Genomic DNA, 22,791 nt, shown 5'->3' on the forward strand with positions numbered 1-22,791 from the left:
TCCTATGGGCGGTAGTGGACCCCCATACCCATCCTATGGGCGGTAGTGGACCCCATACCCATCCTATGGGCGGTAGTGAACCCCATACCCATTCTATGGACGGTAGTGGACCCCATACCCATTCTATGGGCGGTAGTAGACTCCATAAAATCCTATGGGCGGTAGTGGACCCCATACCCATTCTATGGGTGGTAGTGGACCCCATACCCATTCTATGGGCGGTAGTGGACCCCATACCCATCCTATGGGCAGTAGTGGGCCCCATACCCATTCTATGGGCGGTAGTGCACCCCATACCCATTCTATGGGCGGTAGTGGACTCCATACCATAACAGTTCCCATGGAGTAGTGGTTAAGGCAATCGCCTGGCGTTTCGCGATCGCTTTGTCCTGGGTTCGTATCCTGGCCGGGGAGGCGTCAATTCTTAACTGTAGCCTCTGTTTACCCAACAGTAAATTGGGGTTGCTTTCGGCAGGCTCGAATTCCGGGAATATAGGATTAAGGACCTGCCCGGGACGCTACGCGTGCTAGCGGCTGTACACGAAAGTAAGAACTCTTGTATAAATAAATAAGTAAATAAATAAAAAATACCCATCCTGTGGGCAGTAGACCTTTGAGCTTGAGTACCTGTGAGCCTGTGTACCTGTGTACCTGTGAGTCTTTGTAACTGTGGGTCTGTGTACCTGTGAGTCTGTGTAACTGTGAGACCGTGTACCTGTGAATCTGTGTACCTATGTACCTGTGAGTCTTTGTAACTGAGTCTATACAACTGTCAGTCTGTGTACGTGTGAGTCTGTGTACCTATGAGTCTGCGAACCTGTGAGTCTGTGTACCTGTGGGTCTGTACTCGCCTCACCTAATTGTGCTTGCGGGGGTTGAGCTCTGGCTTTTTGGTCCCGTCTCTTAACTGTCAATCAACTGGTGTACAGATTCCTGAGCCTACTGGGCTCTATCATATCTACATTTGAAACTGTGTATGGAGTCAGCCTCCACCACATCACTTCCTAGTGCATTCCATTTATTAACTACTCAGACACTGAAAAAATTCTTTCTAACGTCTCTGTGGCTCATCTGGGTACTAAGTTTCCACCTATGTCCCCTTGTTCGTGTCCCACCCGTGCTGAAGAGTTTGTCTTTGTCCACCCTGTCAATTCCCCTGAGAATTTTGTAGGTGGTCATCATGTCTCCCCTTACTTTTCTGTTTTCCAGGGATGTGAGGTTCAGCTCCTTTAGACTTTCCTTGTAGCCCATACCTCTCAGTTCCGGGACGAGCCTGGTGGCATACCGCTGAATCTTCTCTAACTTTGTCTTGTGTTTAACTAAGTATGGACTCCAAGCTGGAGCTGCATATTCCAGGATTGGTCTGACATAAGTGGTATACATGGTCCGGAACGATTCCTTACACAAGTTTCTAAAATCAGTTCTTATGTTGGCCAGTCTTGCATATGCCCCTGATGATATCCTTTTGATGTGGGCCTCTGGGGACAGGTAGGGTGTGATATCAACCCCCAGATCTTTCTCTTATTTGACTCTTGCAGGATTTCACCTCCCAGATAGTACCTTGTGTTCAGCCTCCTGCTCCCTTCACCTAATTTCATTACCTTAAACTTTCCTGAGTTGAACTTTAGCAGCTATTTTCTAGACCATTCCTCCATTTTGTCCAGGTCATCTTGTAGTCTTTGTCTATCTTCATCCGTCTTCATTCTTCTCATAATTTTTGTATCATCAGCAAACATTGAGAGGAACGAATCTATACCCTCCGGAAGATCGTTTATATATATTAGAAACAGGATGGGTAAAAGTACTGAGCCCTGTGGGACTCCGCTGGTGACATCTCGCCACTCTGATGTCTCCCCCCTCACCGTTACTCGCTGTTTCCTGTTGCTTAAGTACTCCCTTATCCACTGGAGCACCTTCCCTTTTACTCCTGCCTGTTGCTCTAACTTTTTTAACAGCCTTTTATGGGGTACTGTGTCAAAGGCTTTTTGGCAATCCAGGAAAATGCAGTCGGCCCACCCTTCTCTTTTCTGCCTAATTTTTGTTTCCTGGTCATAGAATTCTATTAAACCTGTGAGGCACGATTTACCATCTCTGAACCCATGTTGGTGGTGCGTTACAAAGTAATTTCCCTCCAGATGCTCTACGAGCCTTTTCCTCGCGATCTTCTCCGTCACCTTGCATTGTGGGAGTTTTGAAGTTGGAATAAAATGAAATTGGTATAAGGAATTGAGCTCGGAAAATTTCTAAGAATTTTCTTTATTCTTTAACCTTTATTCCTGTCGTGATATTCAATTAGGTCGCCTGAGGAAGGACTTGCTTAGCTAACACACCAGTGTAGTAAGCAGCTCATTCCTCACTTTGGGACCATGTATGAACAATTGACTAGGCGTGAAGCAAACGCCGAGACCCCAATGAAAATTTAAATCCCCTCCACTTGGGTGACGACCTTCGCCATTCAGCTGAAGCGAATCTAGCGAGTAGGTCAAGGGCTCTCACAACAATAATTTATTGTTGTGTGGTGCCGTATATTTGGTCCAAAACTCAGAATCAGTCTCAATTTTATTAGTCATTTTAGAAGTCGAGTGTGAAGAACACTTGCATAACAATTATAATGTGTGGGGTGTAACGAAAAGACAGTGTTAAACATAACAACTTAGTTTATTCAATAAAGTACTAACTACTACAACAAAACAAAAAGAAATGTCAATGACGTTATTCGAAATCCTTCCTGTGACACTATCAATGACAGCTAGACACCAGCCCCTCGGACTGCATAATGAACTAACTCGAAAATAAGCGTGACCACAGAGGAATCAACAAGAAACAAGAACTAACAGATCTATAATCACAATTACAACAAATGACACAGTAGGTTCTGAAACACGTCTCCTGTAACCTCCTAACTGTTCTACGCCTCAGTGCAGTCTACACCTGCAATAGCGGTTGCAATGCAATCAAATCAGTAGTCTTTCAATGACAACAATAACTAATGGGTTCACTGGCAACTCCAGCAACCCTTCCTCAAATTAATCCTTACGTTAACACTCCGTCCCACGGACGATCAACAATCAATAACAATTGATTTACGTTAATAACACAATAACATTTATGTTAAATTAATTGTCAGGGGACATATTTTTCCTGCTCTCTCGTGCACTGAATTAAGTACGAAATTGCATAGTGCACCAGTGACGTGCACCGTGATTCAACTTTCTGAATATAACTTTTCCACAGTCGTGTTGGGTGTCGTTGGACAGCCCATGACATTCGCTAGCCATTGATGTCATTCTGATCGCTGTATCAGGTCTGTGAAGGAAATTACAGGAGGGAGTTGATTTCAGGGAAATTTTGTACAAGTCAAGTGTAGAGAGGGAGGTATGGGGGGGGGGTTAACGGCCGTAGACCACCCCACTATCACGTGTCCACCTCGTGAGAGAGGGGGTAGCGTCATAAGGCAGGTACGCCATTGGCCAAGGCTCCTGAGCCTCAGGAATGCTGAACCGTGATTGGCCAAGACGCTGAGGGGTACCACATGGTACCCCAGGCATAGTGTTGGCGGGAAAAAGACATTCTTACCTAGAACGTTGCTATGAGAGGACGTAATTTTTCGTGCTAGGCCAAGCATCGGGAAATACCGCCTGCAACGTTACTAAAGTCACGCCTATCATCTTGCTATCTTTCCGTGTGCCGTCCGTAAGAATCCGGTAGTCGGAAAGGTGCTTGTACCGAACCGTGTGAACTTGTCACCTAGCCGCGTAATTGTGGGACGCCATCTTAGAGCAACTGGACTGAGTGAGGCGTTAATTATCAGGCTACGAAAGTGACATCCGCCGTCTATCATATCTGTGCTTGAAGGTACTGCAGTGAGACATGCTAGAGAAGGTTTCAGTGTTATGAGAGAAACCTTAAAGTTCCTAATTCTGAGGAACTACCAAAGAGAACAGTGAAGGACTCCGTCTCGGGTCTCGTGTACCGTGTAACACCGTGTACCGTCGTATCCTGGGGTACCGTGTCAAGTGGAAGGGCGTGGTACCGCATCCCTGCTGTTGTGCGCGCACCCTGGTCTGCCTAAGCCGACGTGTCTGTGCCACCCTGGTCTCTGTGTGTGGAGCTAACCCCGTGGTCTAGGACCCTGTGCTCCACCTGACCACGTGTAGGAAGTGAGGACGCCTACATCATCATCCAGCAGCAGCAGTGGGAGTGTGATTTTGACGTGTATGAGAGTGAATGGGAGTGTTGCGGGCCCGCTGATTGATGTAAGTACACTGTTTCCGTTTGGGTAATAAAACTCTGAAGCTGGGTTCGCCCCCAGTGTTCCGTCTGTCCTCTGTCCCTGGGACCACCTGGGGAGGTGAATGGGAATTGGAGACGTGTGAGTCTACCCTGTTTGCCGTCATCAAGTTGAGGTTGGGCCCAACTGTGATTTTGATGTGTGTGAGGACACCTAGAGACACGGTAGAGTAAAGTGAGTTATTTGCTTCTATTTTTTCTATGTGCCGCGTATGTATTCCTGTAATTTGATTCCCTTTTTCAACAGTGAAAGTGGTAACAGGGAGGTTTCCCTTGGTTATAAATTTTACTGTTGTATTGTGGTAAAGTGTGAATTATTGGTGGATAATTTACTGAGGGAAGTCATTTACAATTTTTGCCGCGAGTGGCAAGGATGTACTGTGATGTACTGTGTTGTACCGTGTGTAAACCGTAGACAAGTTTGTCCTTGGTGGAAGGCGTTGTGTACTGTGAAGGATTCCGTGAGAATTAAAGTCAGTTAACGTCACCGGGGGTCACGATTTACTTAACGAGGTCACTTGTTCGTTGAACATTGTTGTGATTAACGTAGAGACGTGTAAAGGCAACGGTCACAGTGAAGTTCACACAGTGGAGGAATTGTCAAGTGAAGACTAACGTAGTGTTAACGATTTAACGAGCTGTCGTTAATTGAGTGATTAACGTAAGGGGTTGACGGTCTGTTATGATCGGAGTCAATTGCGCTGTAATTAAGCTGCTGTAATTCGTTGGACTGATCAGATCTGTCTGCGGACAGAGTGATTAAGCACTCGTAGCTAATTAAAGAGGATTAGTAACCGCCACTTAGTGAATTCACCAGGTGTTGATGTTGTTGTTTACACGGAGTGTGTTGTAACCTTGTGTGTGGTACAGTAGTCTACCCTCGTTAAGGTAATCTTGTCGTAAGACCGGAAGAAAACTGTCAGTTGAGAGACAGTAGGCTTTATCAATACTCGTCTGAATTAATAGGCTGTTGTATTCAGTAATTAATTGGGAATTACTCACCGAATGCTTGACTTTCAAGTTGATTTGTTCAAGAGTAACTTTTGCTTTTGATTGTCCTGAGAGACAAGTGTTAACGTAAGATTTTTATAAGGGGTTATCATTCTTGGATTAACCGCCTTGTTACTTGGTATCTCGTTGTGGGCAGCTAGCGCCAGTCAAGTTTTTGTGATTATAGTATTGATCACCGTGAAGCCGTGACAATATTGATTGCAAGCTTGCGTCACAGTGGGCACCACAGTGTTCAGTTAGTGTCATTGTTCAGTCAGCGACGACGGGATAATTAAGGATACCGTGGGTCCATCAGGCTGTTGATTAGCTGTTCTTGAATGTGCCACTGGAGTGACAGTAAAGTAACGTAAATTCACTGTGTAGTAGTTTTAGTTATTGTTTTGTGAATAAATTGTTTTGTTATAGAAAACGGTCATTTACGTCAAACCTTCCAATATTACTGCCCCACATTTTATGTCCTGCAACGCTTTGCCTGTTTATGTTCATATCAAGTCTGTATCTAAAGCTCGAGTCCAATGCACAGCACCACACTTCTATAAATAAGAAGTGAGAATCCGTCGGCTACCCTTTATTAGTTTGTTAACTAGGAGGAGCCAGCGACCTAAGTGACAGGTGTTACCCGTGTGGTTTCGACTGACGGTTTGCTCCCGCGGTCCTATGATCTTAGGCTTTAAGATTAAATATCTGCCACTGGCAGCTCTTGCTGTTTAAGGTCTGCCTCTCTTGCGAGGTAGTTACGATTAACGTAACATCAATAGGACTTAATTCTTTTGATAATTGTCAAAGAAAAAAAAAATCTCACATTAATAACTCTTACAACTGTCACTAGTAACACGGAAATTACACAACACTCTACCCGTCGAGCATTCAGTGAGAAAATCCCATTAATCCCTGTACTACCAGACAGCTGATTAATCTCTTTACTAGTTACGTTAATTTACGTTAATCGGTTACTAATCACTCAGCGATGGTAAACTCTGATTTACAATGTCCAAAGTGCTAAGAGAATGGTAATCACTCGTGATTACCTTTAGAGTAATTAATTACTATCCTCAAGATCAATAATTAAACAATCAAAATACGCAACCTTTCACACTGGCTCAGCAATTTACATTAAGGTATGAATTCTGTCTGAGCCTTCTATACTCAGACCAATTCAGGCGGCTAATAACAGTAATTAGCCCCACGTTTACGTTATCCTAAAATGACGTTACTCCTCCCACGAGTCAATCAAGTGCCGATACTTCCGGGCAGATAAATAACGACGTTACGTTAATGGAACAATGTAGCCTTCGTGTGAGTCGATCAAGCAAGGATCGAGGTTAATTACTTTGACTTCCTGAAACACGTCAATTACCCGGCCCACTGACCGTTAATTACGACAGACAATACTCTAATTCTTATCTGGCTGATGGCTAGAGTCTGTGTACCTGTGAGTCTGTACTCACCTAGTTGTACTCACCTAGTTGTGCTTGCGGGGGTTGAGCTCTGGCTCTTTGGTCCCGCCTCTCAACCGTCAATCAACAGGTGTACAGGTTCCTGAGCCTATTGTCATATCTACACTTGAAACTGTGTATGGATTCAGCCTCCACCACATCACTTCCTAATGCATTCCATTTGTCAACCACTCTGACACTAAAAAAATTCTTTCTAATATCTCTGTGGCTCATTTGGGCACTTAGTTTCCACCTGTGTACCCTAGTGCGTGTGCCCCTTGTGTTAAATAGAATGTCTTTATCAACCCTGTCGATTCCCTTGAGAATCTTGAATGTGGTGATCATGTCCCCCCTAACTCTTCTGTCTTCCAACGAAGTGAGGTTTAATTCCCGTAGTCTCTCCTCGTAGCTCATACCTCTCAGCTCGGGTACTAGTCTGGTGGCAAACCTTTGAACCTTTTCCAGTTTAGTCTTATGCTTGACTAGATATGGACTCCATGCTGGAGTCTGTGAATCTGTGTAACTGTGAGTTTGTGTATCTGTGAGTCTGTGCACCTGTGCACCTGTGAGTCTGTGCACCTGTGAGTCTGTGCACCTGTGAGTCTGTGCACCTGTGAGTGTGTACCTGTGAGTCTGTGCACCTGTGAGTGTGTACCTGTGAGTCTCTGCACCTGTGAGTCTGTGCACCTGTGAAACTGTGCACCTGTGAGTGTGTACCTGTGAGTCTGTGCACCTGTGAGTCTGTGCACCTGTGAGTCTGTGCACCTGTGAGTGTGTACCTGTGACTCTGTGCACCTGTGAGTCTGTGCACCTGTGAGTCTATGCACCTGTGAGTCTGTGCACCTGTGAGTGTGTACCTGTGAGTCTGTGCACCTGTGAGTCTGTGCACCTGTGAGTCTGTGAGTCTCTGCACCTGTGAGTCTCTGCACCTGTGAGTCTCTGCACCTGTGAGTCTGTGCACCTGTGAGTCTCTGCACCTGTGAGTCTCTGCACCTGTGAGTCTCTGCACCTGTGAGTCTCTGCACCTGTGAGTCTGTGCACCTGTGAGTGTGTACCTGTGAGTCTGTGCACCTGTGAGTCTGTGCACCTGTGAGTCTGTGCACCTGTGAGTCTGTGCACCTGTGAGTGTGTACCTGTGACTCTGTAATTACCTAAGTAATTACCTAAGTGTAGTTACAGGATGAGAGCTACGCTCGTGGTGTCCCGTCTTCCCAGCACTCTTTGTCATATAACGCTTTGAAACTACTGACGGTCTTGGCCTCCACCACCTTCTCACTTAACTTGTTCCAACCGTCTACCACTCTATTTGCGAAGGTGAATTTTCTTATATTTCTTCGGCATCTGTGCACCTGTGAGTCTGTGAGTCTCTGCACCTGTGAGTCTGTGCACCTGTGAGTCTGTGCACCTGTGAGTCTGTGCACCTGTGAGTGTGTACCTGTGAGTCTGTGCACCTGTGAGTCTGTGCACCTGCGAGTCTGTGCACCTGTGAGTCTGTGCACCTGTGAGTCTGTGCACCTGTGAGTGTGTACCTGTGAGTCTGTGCACCTGTGAGTCTGTGCACCTGTGAGTCTGTGCACCTGTGAGTCTGTGCACCTGTGAGTCTGTGCACCTGTGAGTCTGTGCACCTGTGAGTCTGTGCATCTGTGTATGTGATCACGAGTGCCAGAATTAATGACCTTCTTCATATCCATATATCTTAATGCAAGCAGGTATTTACATTTTTCTTTTTAATAAACTTTTCGGTATGTGAATAATAGTTGTCATACGTATAAATTAATCACTGAGAGAGATATATATTAACACCAACATATACAAAATATTAGCTATTTATCTTAAGGGGGCGTCTGGTTGGTTATAAAAAAGTTGTTCAATGTCAACCAATATTTTTGGACAAGTTGTATATGAAAGGGGCTGGAATTATCCCAAGGTTATGCCCGAAACGCTGCGCGTACTAGTGGCTTTACAAGAATGTAAATACTGTACTATCCAATGTATTCTCACAAACCCAATGTACCTTCTTGTATATATATATATAAATAAATAAATAAATAAATAAATAAATAAATAAATAAATAAATAAGGTTCAGTACTGCAGCGTTAATAGAAGGGACCATTTTTTTCGACGATTTTTACACATTTTCAAGTCCGAATTAATAAATACACGTTTCAGATATAATTATTCTATGACACTTTTCTGACATATTAGCATATAATAAAGGATTGGAAAATAGATAATTTCCAAAACATCTTTAGTTTTCCTAATACAAATTTTCAAAGTTCCGCCCCCCAAAATATGCAAATATGTCATGTTTATGGCTATTATAAAACCAATAAATAAACTTAGAGGAAAAATAATTTTTTAAATCTTAGAGACATGCACTCTACATTTTATGTTAATTGTGAATAAAAAAAATTTTGAATAAAAAATGAAAATGTTATTTGAATGTTTATGTTACTTGAAAATAAATACGAAAATAATAAAGTCTAAGGTTCTAAAATCTGTGGCTGAGGTTGACATCAACCAATTTTCTCCAAAATTGGCACCCTTACAGATAGGCTTATGTGCAGTCAGGTGTATAAGTTTAATGTAAATCGTCCGATAAAAAAAAAAAAAAAAAATTGGGAAAAAAACAAAAATAAAATTAACTTAATTTTTTTTCCAATAAAACTAATTATAATATTTTTTTAATATATGCTATTGTGATAGCAAAGAGTCATAGCTATGATTTCAGTTGACACTTTGTTTGATAAACGTTTTTGACCATTTTGGTATTATTTTGACACCTACTTCAATATTTTTTTTCTCCCTTCCTATTTATGCTACAATGCTGAGACTTGGACCAGATGAAACTCTTTTCATGTACAACTCGTCAAAAAAGTTTGATTGAAATCGAACGAGTTTTCATTTATTGCATATTTGGGGCAAATTGGAACAAGACGCCTCCTTAATGTATGCATCACGAACCCACTCAAAACATGGAATATTATTCAAGTGGAAAAGATATAAAAAAAAAAATTCAGAGAGACATCTTCAGTTGTACATCATTAACATCTGAAGAAACGCTGCGCGTACTAGTGGCTTTACAAGATTGTAAATACTGTGCTGTTTATTCTCACAAACCCAATGTACCTTCTTGTATATAAATAAATAATAAATAAATAAATAAATAAATAAATAAATAAATAAATAAATAAATAAATAAGAACAGCCTGAGAGAAAGGCCCTCTGAGCTCACGCCTCATGTTATAGGAGCCTAACTTTCTGGAGGATTGAAATTGCTTGCCCAAAAGCGATTTCTTTGTGTGAAAGATTCCTAATATCAAGTATCCAGCTCGGGACTCCCAAGTTTTCCGCTGCTATGTGTTTTATTTTATCTTATACACTTGTCAGACTATTATGTGAAGGGCCTGTGTACCCAGGCCGGCATGTCAAGTTTTTTTTTCTACCACAGACGTGGCCACACATTTACAATGCTAACCAGCATATATACATTTTCTTCTGTACTCCATGGACAGGGTTAGAGATGTGTTAAACATATAGTTCAGGGGTTTATTGAACAATCAACTACAGAAGGTGATTCGGTGCTTTTAAAATTCTAAGCTAACCTACATACGTAAATACATAGATACATGTCAGCAGTGCTAGAGTGACCCCTGGTAAGCAAATGCCTGAAAAATGAGCTAATGCTGTTAACTGGATGATTATTTATTTTATGACAAGAAATCATTCGTCTGGGAATTATTTCTTCTGGTATGGGTGAGGGCACCAGGCAAGGCGGCAATTTAAAATAAGTGCGAGAATGGTCAAGTCCTAATATACGCGTTGAACAGAATAATAATAATAATGATAATAGTAATAATAATAATAATTCTTTTTATCGGGGATAGGGAAGCTTGTGTATATATAATTTAGGCTTCTGTCGGGGTCTCCAGCGAGGTGGAACTGTATAGACCCCCTCCCCCTATCCCATCTAGGAAGCAACCCCATAGCAGTTTACTGCCTCTCTGGTACCTATTTACTGCTAGGTGAACAGAGGCATTAGGTGAAAGGAAACATGTCCAACCAGTTCTGTCACGCCCAAGGGATCGATCCCAGGATCCTCAACTGTGAGTCGAGAACGTAACCTTTGCACATTTTAGCTCACCTAGGTCACCACCTTAATTATTGGTCAACTATACAAACTAAGACATTAATTCCCAATAACAACTTGATAACAACCAAAAAGGTTATAAGCGGGCTCATTGAAGATATAATATCACCCAGATGCTTCTCACTAACCTTTACTGGGATTTCTCACTCCAGTTGATACTCCAGTTATGTTACCACATATAAAAGACGCTGTCAATCAATTTATGTAAATATGTGAAACACTTTTATTTTGGCTTTTAATTATTTTAGACAGCATGGATGAGTAAATCTTTGCCTCCAGATTTCTAGCTCCTGCCATTGCATTGCTCTTCAACAAATCACTTGAACTCCAGATCTTTCCGGATATTCTAAAAAAAAGCGAGAGCAACCCCTGTCCACAAATGTGGTGATATCACTGATGTTAACAACTACAGACCTATATCAATTCTGCCAACCTTGTCAAAAATATTTGAAAAGCTAATCTACAAGCAGCTTTACTCATATCTAGCCAAACTCAATATACTTAGCTCTTGCCAATATGGTTTCAGACCCAATAAAAGCACTAACGATGCACTTATTAGTATGATTAACTTGATACATGCAGCTCTTGATAAAAATGAGTTCCCTGTTGGGTTATTTGTGGACCTACATAAGGCTTTTGACACTGTCAACCACCAAAACCTTCTTATTTATTTATTTATTTATTTATTTATTTATTTATTTATTTATTTATTTATTTATTTATTTATTTATTTATATATATATACAAGAAGGTACTTCTTAAATTATATCATTATGGAGTCAGAGGTCACTCCCTGCAATACCTTCAGTCTTACCTTACTGACAGGCTCCATATACATAAACATACTGGAGCCTGTATGTTTCTGTGAATAATTCCATTTCCCCTACACTATCCATAAGCATTGGTGTCCCACACGGCAGCATACTTGGCCCTCTCCTCTTTCTCATCTACATTAATGACCTTCCAAATACCTCTCAACACCTCAAACCAATCTTATTTGCTGATGACACAACCTTCATTTACTCCAGTCCTGACCCTCTTGCTCTAAATGTCACTGTGAATACTGAACTAAATAAAGTCCATCTTTGGCTAACTGCTAACAAACTAACCCTTAACATTGACAAAACTTTCTATATTTTGTTTGGTAATAAATCCTCAAGTGAAATTAATCTAAGAATAAACAATATACAAATCAGTAGTAAAGTTGAAGGTAAATTCCTTGATATCCTCATCGATAACAAGCTGAACTTCCAGGGACACATTCTAAATATAGCAAAAAAAGTTTCGAAAACTGTTGGCATTCTTTCTAAGATCAGATATTATGTTCCTCGTCCTGCCCTGGGAACACTCTATTACTCTCTCATCTATCCATATCTCAACTATGGTATTTGTGCTTGGGGTTCTACTACCCAAAATCGTTTACGTCCTCTAATTACCCAACACAAAGCTTCTATTAGAACAATATCAAATTCTGACCCCAGACATCACTCGGTACCCTTACTCAAATCTCTGAATATGTCAGATATTAAGTCACTACACATCCTCTCATGTGTACTCTATATATTTAAAACTCTGAATTGTAATGTCAATCCTGACCTTGAAAGTTTCCTAGAAGGTTGTAACAGAACCCATGGGCACCACACCAGAAACAAATACCTATTTGATATTCCAAGAGTACGACTTAATCAAACTAGAAATGCTCTACAAATCAAGGGACCCAGAATGTGCAATGACCTTCCCAATCATGTCAAAGACTGTACCTTTCTCAACCAGTTTAAGATGAAAACTAAGCACTACCTAATTAACTCCCTGTAACATACCTTACCCCTAAATGTCAACCCATGTCTTACTATTTTTTTTAAACAATGCTGTTTGTTGACCAACTTGTATTTTGGCTATTTTCTATCATGTTCTCCCTTTTTTATCTTTTATTTTTTTCTTTCAACGCAATTTATACTTTAAGCTCAATTACTTTTAAGTTTTAGTTTAAGTGTTTTTTCCCCACCTCACCTTGCCCGGAACGTTATGCGTACTAGTGGCTTTAGGTATTGTATGTACTACCTCAATCAATAAATCAATCAGAATGTTTGTAACTCTGCATCTATGTATGTACTTTTCCTAAATAAAATATCATTATTATTATTATTATTATTATTATTACTTAGAGGGGAATATTACCTCACGTTGAATCCTAGCGAACGTGCTGTAGGTAAAAATAACTACAGCACGTTTGCTAGGATTCAACGTGAGGTAATATTCACCTCTAAGTGTCTCACATATTTACATAAATTGATTCACAGCGTCCTTGATGTATGGTAACATTACTGTAGTATCACCTAAGTATAAATCACTAACCTGAGCACTTAGTCTACACGACACTGGATAATGATATACAGCAAATAATAAGCAACGAACCATAGCTCTTTCTTTCACTCAGTTTCTACTACAGAACTCTAATATGGTTTTAGGAAGAGATACAAATGGAACAATAATTTAATAGGTTCTGCAACACTTATAATTACTCTCACTCGAAGACTAAGACATCTGTCTCCAGTCATCGCTCCTGCTCTAATAAATATGATTTTCTAGAGAAAAATATGAAAAGTTAAGATCATGAAAATGTGAAAACCAAAATTTGCATAGATTTCATACAATTATTTGCTTTTACTCGTAAGAAGTGTAAAATTTTGCATTAAAACTGTGTGTAGTGTCCAGTCCCGTGTTAAACATTACAAAACACAACCAAACGTAGCTAATAAAGCAAAAGTGTGAGACACTTTATGTTTGTTCCAAAATGTTCTTCAACAAGTAACATCACTTTTGGAACTATGCTTTTTGTTTATATTTTAGTATTGTGTTTTATTATATTTGCGGCATTTTGCCTGAGAACGTTAACGGTGGAGCACGAGCCAAAGTTGTGTATTGGTATATTACATCATCCACAGATTACCTGTCAGGTAGTGTGGCTAGATAATTACCTCCCCGCCACGGACCACCTGCTGACGTCAGCTCACATGCAACACCAGAGAGTGTGTGTATATATATACGGGTCTAGCCCTGCCCAGGACTACAGTTCTCTCCTGACGCCTCCGCCGCAGTACTGCAAGACGAACTGAAAGCACCAGCGCCAGAGTCGAGACATCGAGGGGAGACTTCGCCAAGCGTCATGATGCAGCGGGTCGTACAAGCGTGGGTGTTGGTGATGCTAGTGGTCGTCGTTGTTACCAGCCACCCTAAGTCCTCGACCAAGGTATTTAAAATACAGTTTTAAGTCTCGTCTGTAAATGCGCTCGTACTCAAAAAAAATTTGGCCATAAATATAATTAATTTAGTATCAACTTTCTTTGTTGACATTTAAACACGAGCCTATGTTGTCATTATTGTTGTTTTCTTTGTCAGTCATTCAAAGTCTGATTCCTGCCACCCAGCTCACAAGAGTCTGGTTCCTGCCACCCAGCTCACAAGAGTCTGGTCCCTGCCACCCAGCTCACAAGAGTCTGGTCCCTGCCACCCAGCTCACAAGAGTCTGGTCTCTGCCACCCAGCTCACAAGAGTCTGGTCCCTGCCACCCAGCTCACAAGAGTCTGGTCCCTGCCACCCAGCTCACAAGAGTCTGGTCTCTGCCACCCAGCTCACAAGAGTCTGGTCCCTGCCACCCAGCTCACAAGAGTCTGGTCCCTGCCACCCAGCTCACAAGAGTCTGGTCTCTGCCACCCAGCTCACAAGAGTCTGGTCCCTATGCCACCCAGCTCACAAGAGTCTGGTCCTGCCACTCAACTCACAAGAGTCTGGTCCCTGCCACCCAGCTCACAAGAGTCTGGTCCTGCCACTCAACTCACAAGAGTCTGGTCCCTGCCACCCAGCTCACAAGAGTCTGGTCCCTATGCCACCCAGCTCGCAAGAGTCTGGTCCCTGCCACCCACTACTCTCGGTAGGTGGCGGTGGCAGGCTCTCCACAATGTCCTCGGCCACGTCATCGAGTCGGGCCATGAATGTGTCCGCGAGGTCCACTTGGTTTTCACCACTCGGAAAGTTCCTCGTGTCCTCGGGATTTACCACCTTGGCAAGCACAAGGCTGCCCTTACAGTTAAGTCCCATAGACCTGGTCACTGCGCACGCAGGGTACACAACATTATCCTCTGCGGCGGGTGGATCCAGGCAAACCTTAGGGGTAGGCAACATAATAGGCAGTCTGGAGTCCCCTACCTTATCCCCTGCTAACTCATTACCAACTATTACATCAACATTAGGGAAAGGTAGGTATGAAGTGACTCCGACTGTACAAACACCCTTGTGGAAATCAGATTCCAGGGTAACCTTATGGAGGGGTACTGCTCGAGTATCACTAGTGACACCCTCGACCAGTACCACCTCTCCAGTGTCGAGAGTGTCGGCACCTTGCAACGCACTCTCTAAAATTAAAGTCTGGATGGCACCGGTGTCTCGGAAGATCACCACGTCCTTCCAGGAAGAACCCTCAGACAAAAGTAGTCTCCCTTTCGATAAGAATGGGGTAAGCAAGTCCAACCACTGTGGGTTGGAGGTCTTACTCCCTAACCGTTCCGAAGGCCTCAAGCCCTGTGTCACAACTAGAGCATTGGGTCTTTTTTTACGGGTACAGTTGCCAACAACGGCTAATATTGTGGTTTGGACGTTTACAGTGACCACAGATACGTCGGGGAGAAGAGACATTACTAACAGAATTACCCTTCGGTTCACTCTTAGGTGTCGTGGGGTTAGACAATTTAACAGGGTTAGTTATGTCTGAAACAGAAGGTGCATTAGGTAAAGGGTTAGAATGAGCTGGTCTGGACTGGCTGTGGGTATAAGTTTTGCTACTCTGTGGGGTATAATTATTTTTATTGGGCCTTTTGCCCGCCAATTGGTAGTTTTCTGCCATCTTGGCCAAATCCCCTATCTTAGAATTTACCTCTATCCTACTTCTAATGTAATGTGAAACATTCTCTGGCATAATATCTATAAAATGCTCCATTAAAACTACGTTCCTGAGAGCCTCGTATGTTTCGGCTTTCGCCGAGTGAATCCATTTATCAAACAATCTAATTTGATCATTAACAAATTCAGTGAGCGGTTGGTTGTGAGTAGGCCTAAGGTTGCGATAAGCTTGGCAGTGAGCTTCAGGCGTAATTTCATATGCCCGCAAAATACGTTCCCTGACTTTATCATATTCAAAACACTCATCGTCAGGCATATTTATAAAAATATCTTGGGCCTTACCCCTAAGTCTTCCCTGTAGGATTTTCACCCACTCTTCCTTTGGCCAGTTCATGGACATGGCCAATCTCTGAAAATGGTTGAAAAACCTTTCAGGGTCCGACTTTGAAAATTCAGGCAAATTATGCTTTTTCTCATAATGCCTAGGGTTTGAATCCCGGACAGGCCCCCACTTGTTATGAAAAATGGTGGGCTTGCTATGGGGGAACTGGTACTATTAAGGGGTAAGGGTAGTTAGAGTACAGAGTTATCAACTATGGGAGAACTAAAAGGCCCGGCCCCCAAATAAACTAAAAGTAGTGCTGAATACTTGGCTACACACAAGGTCAATCTAGAGGTTGATTATTGCACTCCCACACAGGAAGAAGGAATACTCTGTTCTAGCTTACTTATTTATTAACCCCTTAACGACCCCCCATATACACTCACACCAATAACAGATTCAGATTCAGATTCAGATTCAGATGTTTATTCAGGTAAGGTATATACATACAAGTGATGTTACATTAATGGATTGATATATAGATAGAGCTAGTACATACAATGCCTAAAGCCACTATTACGCAATGCGTTTCGGGCAAGAAAAACATTAATATCTAGAACTTAATACTAATTGAGCATAAAGAATAAAAAGTGTTGAGAACAAATACAAATAAAGATAAAAAAAAAGGGGGGGAACATGACTGAAAAAGCAGCACAAATACAATAGGTTGACAAACAGTGTTGATTAAAAAAAAGAAAATAACAGACATGGGTTGACAATAGAGGAGTGAGGTAGATTACAGGGAATTTATTAGGTAGTGTTTAGTTTTTATCTTAAACTGGTTGAGAGAGGTACAGTCTTTAACATGGTTGGGAAGGTCATTCCACATTCTGGGCCCCTTGATTTGCAGAGCATTTCTAGTTTGATTAAGTCGTACTCTAGGAATATCAAAACTGTATTTATTTCTGGTGTGGTGCTCATGGGTTCTGTTACAACCTTCTATGAAGCTTTTGAGATCAGGATTGGCATTATAGTTTAGCGTTTTATATATGTATAATACACATGAGAGAATGTGCAGTGACTTAATATCTAACAATATAATATCTTAATATATAACAATAATAATAATTACTTTACCACACTATCTTACGTTAAAAGCCTTGGTCCAAATAGGCAGGATACAAGGTTTACACTGAGAACAAGCTAGGGTAAAGTACTACTGGATAAGCACTGAAGCTGGATGCAGCTTAGGGTAGGGAGACCATGTGGTACCCTAATACAAAAACACAACACTTAGGGGTACCCAAAACACTGGCAAATACTACCCCCAGGTCTCACCAATCTTTATTACCAGAGTGGGTACACTTAAAACGCCCCGTACTTAACTTAATGGTACAGGAACTTCAGGTAAGGGAAATAAGTAAGAGGAGAAGGGAGGAGAGGAGAGGTGCAGCCACAGAGTAGGTCTTGTCCCCACGAACGCCAGCCACAGAAGAACGCTCCCAGCGACCAGCTCAGGCCTCCCGCATGTGGTGGTGCCGGGAGGAGTCTAATTGATCGTGCAGCTAAGCACATTAAAAATCTTCCCCTATACAACATATTGTTACTTTCCTCGTTCTCAGGGTAGTTAATCTTATAACAATGTTATACTTAATCCACAACAAGCTCAAGAGTTTGAATGCTTGTGAGCAACAAGATTCGTCCTACGTTTGGCAGGGAAGATACGAACAGAGACACATCTTGAGACACTTGAGAATGAACCATGGAGGTTCGAAACGTTGTGCAAATTATATAAATAAGTGTAATACACTCTATAGTAAATCACTTCTTTTCTTCACCTTAAAAGTACGAAAATGAGTTTTGGAGAACTCCTATTTCAATTAAGCCCTGATGCTAAGAAAATAGTTAGAGGGATAGAAGCCCTAAACCAGAAAATAATAAATACAGAATAAGCGGTCATATTCAATGAAACATATATATATATATATATATATATATATATATATATATATATATATATATATATATATATATATAATATATATATATATCTGTCTCTCCATGTCTGTTTCCGTCTCTCTCTCTCTTTCTCATATGAAATTTAATTGTTTATTATTGATGTGTGTGGTCACCAGTGATAAGAGGTTAGCGGTGGGAGATAGCAAATAAAAATAGTTACCCCACTACTCTGATTAAGGCGTGGCAGTTTTAGTTTAGTTCATTTATTATGCACCCCATACCCATCTTGTGGGCGGTAGTGGAAAGGGTTACAGAGGCACATAATGGGCTCAGGGATTGAACCCCACAATTCATTTAGCTAAGCAAGTTACAATCTTGATGAACCAGTTACAAAATTCAGTATAAGTCGTCACATCATAAATGGGTTCGAGATCGATCACAAGTACAGTTTCTAAATCAAGCAACTGACATATGTGGAGAGCTAGTGTCACAATTGATATGTTTGTCCTGCACACCGCCCCCTATCCAGTGGTGGATAGGTTACAATCACTTAGTTACTACCTACAGTTAGCAAACTGGGGATATTTGGCTAAAATTTCTGGTAGCAGATCATTTTTAATGAAATATTTACACATCGCTGGAACATTGGTTATAGAATTGTCTCTGAATTCACGTATCTTTTCGCACTCCATCACATAGTGACGGAGGGTGTGTGAATAATTTTGTTGACACAGTTTACATTTGGTCAGGTCTACTTCAGCTGATAATGAGACAGGCAGACAGCATGACAAACAGACATTCTTTCTTTTGCGTATATATATTTTTTCCTCGACTAATCTGAACTCTCAGATCCTTATTCAAATCGAACCTAACAATGTGTTAAGTCCGATTAGGAAATATTTAGCCAATATTTGGTATCGTTGTATTAATTGTCCAGGCTTGGAATGCTGCACTTGTCTATTTCGATCTTACCAATTTTAAGTCCGTATTTAAAGTCTATTTAATTTTTTATGAAATTTAATTTTTGTTATTCACTCGAGTATTTGAGTGCATTGTTAATTTCGTGTGTATATAATAGCAAACATGGGCGCTCCATATTGTAGTGTCGACGGTAAACTGAGGTATGTGAGAAGCTGGCAGCTAGAGCTCTAGCTCCCGGCCACCAACTCAGCCCAACACTATATATATGTTAGCAAATATATATTTGTCCTGCAGGTTCAGCAGTGTCACGGTCCATGCCGCCGCGGCCCGGGCGTGTGTGTGCGACCACAAGAGTGTCTGATCGTCATCGGGAGGTATTCAAAGTGTTCGAAGCATTGTGTCTGCTGTCTCAGTGAGTTTCTTATATATTTCGTTGCCATTCTTAGGTACATCGGCATTGCACAGTTCCGCTAGACTAAAGGTTTTCATAATAGTTGTATCCGGAGCTAGATATGCGATACTGAAATCTCCATCTCCCAAGATGGTCAGTTCAAGTTCAAGTTCAAGTATGTTTAGTGAGATATGCAATAAATACATCTCAAAGGGATAGAGTAGCTTAGGCTATTTCTACCCCCCTCTACTTCAAGTCCCTCAAGGGGCGCACAAATTCAGTGAGTACAAATAGACAAATAACATTACAAGAATCCCATTTAACATTGCAGGTTTATATAGTAAGTACAGCATATAATTGTTACACTCTCGGGGCAAAATTCTTGTAGCTCCTAAGTATACTGTCTATCATACCATTATCACACATCCAAACAATTTGATGTGGTACACTATTTATTTCCTTATTTCTATAGTTTGCAATAAGTTGACACTCTAATACATAATGTTCTAAGGTGTGGGCGTGCGGCATACTACATAATTTACACTCCTTATCTTTTTCACTGACATCAACACCGTATTGCCAGATATATTTGTATCCTAATCTTAATCTCATGTAAATTGAATCCTTCCAAGTAGACTTTCCTTTACCATAAGTGAAGGACGAATTTGTATTTATTATTGAATAATTCTTAAGTGTGTTACTACTGTCCACCATTGCCATTCTCTTTATCATTTCTTCACCCTCCTGGATCATCTTGATTCTTGTTTTTATTTGTTTCAAGGTTAACTGACATACAACATCAACAAGAGTTTTTTCAGTGGCTCTCTTCGCTATGTCATCAACTACCTCATTCAACAGTATTCCCACATGTGAAGGGATCCACATGAATCTTACTTTATACCCAGTTTTTTCTAGTCTCTTAACATTCTCTCTACACTCTATCACAATATTCTGATATACTGGGCGTCTGCTATTTAAAGACTCTAACGCTCCTCTGCTGTCAATAAAGAAGCAAGCATTATTACTACATTTGACTACTTCCTGTAATCCTGCTAATACTCCTTGGAGTTCAGCCTGTGTTGAAGAGACATTGTCAGTTAAGCGGCGTCCAATAACAGTATCTACAGTGCCGATGTCAGTGTACTCCCTGATCAAGACTCCACATCCTGCCTTCCCATCCCTAGCTACTGACCCATCACAATATACATGTAGAGTGTTTTCTGTAGGCAGTTTTCTAATTATACAGTCATATGTTGCCCTCAGCTCTCCTATTTCATACATACTTTTTTTCTTATGCAAGGGAGTAATTACTACATCTACATTACAATCCTCCCATGGTGGTGTAAATTTTCTCTTGGGCACAGCAATACACTCTGTAATAACATCATACTTTATAACATTATAACATAATTTATTCATATGTTCTCTCTTCTTCATCATACACTGTTCACTACTTCCCACCTTTTGAACCGAGAGGATTAATTCATTAGCTCCCCACCTCTCATTAATCTAATGGCAGAGGCTACATTTATCTCTACAATTCTATCCCTAATACTCTGCAGATTCAACTCCATCTTCATTATCTCAATCATAGCATTTCTTGGGCATCCTAAGATAATTCTCATGGCTTCATTTTGTACCTTCTCCAACTTGCCCATCCTACCTTTACCAAAACAAGAAATGACAGGTGCAGCATAATCAATAAGAGATCTTACAGTACTCAGGTATATCATTCGTAGCACAGGGACTCCCACTCCGACAGAGACCACCATTTGGTCACCACTTGGTCCGGGAGACATCTCCCGTCACGCAGGGTGCAGTTGCGCCTCCACAGATCTCCAGTATCATCTTTTGATACTGGTAATGGCTCGAAAGGGCCACCACTTACGGGCTATTCATGCCCGTGCCACCTCTTGGGTGGCTTAATCTTCATCAATCAATCAATCGACTCCCACTCCCTTTCCACAGCATGCCAAGGCCTTCAGAGGTTGTAATCTCTTCCGACATTGACCCAACAGTCTGTTCATCTCAGCTTCCAAACTCTCATGGGTATATCCAACATATATGCCTATATATTTATATATATTAACTCTCTCTATATTTTTACAGTTTATTTTCAATACAATGGGGCTCCGACTTCTACATTCAAACTTAGTTTTGTTTTCATTAACCACCAGTCCCATATGGTGACACAGGTTTCCGAAATTGTCCAACACTGTTTGAACCTTTGAAATATCTTTGCCCTGAAACAAAATATCATCGGCATATATGATCGGAGTTACCCCATTTGAGTATCTCTCAGATGCTATCTTATTCATTAGTACATTAAACAGGATGGGACTCAACACTCCTCCCTGAGGTGTGCCGAGTTCAAAAGACCTCACACCTGACATACAACCTTGATACCACACCTGAGCCTTCCTTTCGTAAAGATAATCTCTTATCCAGCGCAATAATTTCCCTTTAACACCAAGACTAGCTAATTCATATAAAATAACCTCTTTGTTGGCTTTATCAAAAGCTCCTTGTAAATCAATGAAAATTCTATAATAATCATTTTCATTAGCTAGACATTTAATAATACAATCAGAGGTACTTTTTCCTTTGAGGAACCCGAACAAATTACTAGACAGCTGATCACCTATTATATATAAAAGTCTATTTAAAATGATCCTCTCCATCATTTTACAAAAACACGAGATTAAAGACACAGGTCTATACTCTCCATTGGCTTTAGGGATAGGGATGATCATAGCTTTTTTCCATTTACTGGGAATACTGCCCTCTTTATAACTAATATTAAAGAGGTCTAAAAGTGGGCTTTTCGTCATAATGGCAAGTTCATTAAGTATTTCATAAGTTACTCCATCCTCCCCAGGGGCGGTAGATTTCCCAACTTTAATCGCCGTTATTAGTTCTTCTCTGGTAATACCTGTGCAAGTGACATCACCACTGTTACCTGCTATAAGTATAAAATCCTTTCTTAGATCTTTCCAAGAATCTAATGACTCTCTCGTTACAGCGGGTAATGAACTAAGTTTGGCAGCTTCCGCCCATTTATTTACGAGCCCATTTGCAATTCCTTGCGGATCTGGATGTGCAACAAAATTATGCTTTTTACCCCTTATTTTACTTACGTCTTGCCAGATTTCCTTCAAGTTTCTGTTACTCCCAACTTTCTCTGCAAATTCCTGCCAATACTTGCTCCTAATTTCCTTTCTCTTCTACCCACACAGCCTAGCAACTGCCAGTAAAGCATTCTTCCCTTCCTCAGTCCTACCATTCCTATTCCAATCCCTGTGAGCTCTCCTCATTGTTAATGTCCACCCCTTAAGCATCTTGTCATGTGTATAATTTTCTTTCAATGCTTCGTTAGAGATGTACTGATAAAGGTGAGAAAAACCGCAGAGGGCA

At 41.2% G+C, this 22,791-nt stretch overlaps 1 long non-coding RNA gene across 3 annotated transcripts in view; it reads left to right on the plus strand.

The window, feature by feature from the left end:
• The first annotated feature begins 3,491 nt into the window (after positions 1-3,491).
• Positions 3,492-22,791, plus strand: part of LOC138372765 (uncharacterized) — a 30,075-nt gene continuing 10,775 nt past the window's right edge. Inside the window, exons 1-3 of one of the 3 annotated variants that reach the window (XR_011230951.1) lie at positions 3,492-4,465; positions 13,834-14,138; positions 19,281-19,398. This is a non-coding gene — a long non-coding RNA (uncharacterized lncRNA). The remainder of the gene's footprint in view (positions 4,466-13,833; positions 14,139-19,280; positions 19,399-22,791) is intronic. The other 2 variants (XR_011230950.1, XR_011230952.1) reach the window with 2 other exon arrangements.

The sequence above is a fragment of the Procambarus clarkii genome, chromosome 39, assembly GCF_040958095.1.
Source record: "Procambarus clarkii isolate CNS0578487 chromosome 39, FALCON_Pclarkii_2.0, whole genome shotgun sequence".
Taxonomy (NCBI): Eukaryota; Metazoa; Arthropoda; class Malacostraca; order Decapoda; family Cambaridae; genus Procambarus; species Procambarus clarkii.